This window comes from Seriola aureovittata, chromosome 20, assembly GCF_021018895.1.
Source record: "Seriola aureovittata isolate HTS-2021-v1 ecotype China chromosome 20, ASM2101889v1, whole genome shotgun sequence".
NCBI lineage: Eukaryota > Metazoa > Chordata > Actinopteri > Carangiformes > Carangidae > Seriola > Seriola aureovittata.
In genome coordinates, this window is record NC_079383.1 from 505,770 (window position 1) to 508,269 (window position 2,500).

The 2,500-nt window shown below is 48.9% G+C and overlaps 1 protein-coding gene across 3 annotated transcripts in view; it reads left to right on the forward strand.

Moving 5' to 3' along the window:
• arhgef4 (Rho guanine nucleotide exchange factor (GEF) 4) overlaps window positions 1-2,500 on the forward strand; it is a 71,510-nt gene that overhangs the window by 48,923 nt on the left and 20,087 nt on the right. The window lies entirely within an intron of this gene.

Sequence of the window (2,500 nt, forward strand, 5' to 3'; positions counted from 1 at the left end):
CCACCTGGGTTCACCTGAGTTCACCAGGGTCCACCAGGGTTCACCTGAGTTCACCAGGGTCCACCTGGGTTCACCTGAGTTCACCAGGGTCCACCAGGGTTCACCTGGGTTCACCAGGGTCCACCTGAGTTCACCTGAGTTCACCAGGGTTCACTTGAGTTCACCAGGGTTCACCTGAGTTCACCAGGGTCCACCAGGGTTCACCTGGGTTCACCAGGGTTCACCTGAGTTCACCAGGGTCCACCAGGGTTCACTTGAGTTCACCAGGGTCCACCTGGGTTCACCTGAGTTCACCAGGGTCCACCAGGGTTCACCTGGGTTCACCAGGGTTCACCTGAGTTCACCAGGGTCCACCAGGGTTCACTTGAGTTCACCAGGGTCCACCTGGGTTCACCTGAGTTCACCAGGGTCCACCAGGGTTCACCAGGGTTCACTTGAGTTCACCAGGGTCCACCTGGGTTCACCTGGGTTCACCTGAGTTCACCAGGGTTCACCTGGGTTCACCTGAGTTCAGCAGGTCTGTGGTCAGAAGCTCCTGACCGGCGCAGAGAGAGTAGAGCAGCTGCTCTTCTTCTGCTGGTGTGAGTGTGTGTGATGTTTTTGGTGCTACCACTGGGGGGCGCCACATTAAATGACATCATGTTATCAGCTCGTCCGTCTTGAGGTTGTGAACGTGATATCTCAGTAATTTGAGGGAATTTGTTCAGATTTGGGACAAATGTTAATTTGGACTCAAGGATGAACTGATTAGAATTTGAAGGTCAAAGGTCAGGGTCAGTGTGACCTCACAAAACACGTTTTTGTCCATAACTCTCAAATGAATTTGCTAATCATGACACAATTTAACTCAAATGTCCATCAGGATACTGTGGTGAAGTGATAACATTTTATATCCAAAGGGTCAAAGGTCAACTTCACTGTGATCTCATAATGTTCTTCTGGTCATTATTCAACACCATGTTTCCTGTAAGGTGCCTGTTGGTGGAGACAGTGATTCTAGTGTTAAATACTGGAGGCTTTAAAATGGGTCATGTTAAAACCCTGATCATCCACGACTCTGTGCCACCCCCCACCCCACCCCAGTTAGAGAACCACTGGTTTAGGTGGAGATGTCTTGGTAAAGCAGCAGTGATGACAGTAGAGCAGATGTCTGATCTCTCCAGACTCAATGTGACAAATCACAGAAAACTACGATGAAACAAACAACATGGAGTCAGAGCAGAGTTACTGAGGGAAGGTTCTCCTCTCCTCAGCTGGGAGGGAAAAGCTCCACACCACTGTTGTCCATTATTAAAAAGACTTTCACATAAACCTGCCTGTCCCTAAACAGCACTCTGTGTGTGTGTGTGTGTGTGTGTGTGTGTGTGTGTGTGTGAGAGAGAGAGAGAGAGAAACAGCAGAGATTGAAAATGGCTCTTGTTGCCTTCTGGCTGAGAGGACGTAAAAACCAGCTCTGAGGTTGCTGCATTATTTGGTTGTCATGGATACCTGCTCTGGATTCTGCTAATGCACCTCTCGGTGGAGGAGACTTGATAAGTGCACTCACAGTGATACACTGATCCGCACTGACACATGCAGCTGCAGCTGGGTGATGTTGAACCTTCCAGACTCGACTCATGAAGCAGGTAACGACCTGTTGCTGCGCTCAGATATGAAACCCTTCAGGTAGACTTATCTTCTTCTGCTCCTCCTCCTCTCTCTGCAGCGTTCACTCTGATTGGCCGATAGTGAAGAATGACAGCCAATCAAAACAGATATCCAGGCAACAGTTTTCTTCTTCTCTGGGTGTCGGACAGAGTTGGCCCTTTGCTGCCATCCTGTGGGAGGATGTAGTCTGTGATGTGGAGACAGAGGTGATGAGTGGTTTCTGTCCCTGCTGCTCCGTCGCTGACACTCATACAGGTGTACAGGTGTGAGCTGCCTGTGTTTTCAGGCTCTAGCTGCTCTGATTTAAAGACCTCTCTCTTTATTATATCAATGTAAACTCAGTATCTTTGGGCTTTTGTTGGTTGGACATAAAAAATTAGAAAATGCTCCTCAGGTTTTTATTTTTCTGTTGTTTCATCTGTGGTGTCGTGTGGAGATGAAGGGGCGGAGCTTGTTTTTGTTTGTTGTGGTGATTCCACCTGGCCATTGAGTTCAGGTCTGTGGAGAGGTGCGACCTGGGAAATCAGTGGCTCACTGACCTCCTCAGGTCGGGTCACGATGGGAAGCAGCGTCTTCACATGCATGAAATCCTGTAAAGCCATTAGTCAGTGTCTCCTCTCCGACTGTTCTTCACAACACAAGACCACAGAGGAGATGATGATGATGATCTCACAGCGAAGAGCTTCTCAGGCAGTAGGTCGTTTACCTCTGCACAGTTTAGCCCTGGGTTTTGTCTGTCAGGCTTCACAGTGGCTCCGCCCCTGCAGCGCTGAATGTCAACAGAAACAGCTGAAGGCTGAAAGAAGCACTGTGACTTCTTCTGCATGTTTTTAATTACAGGTGTGAAAACTGT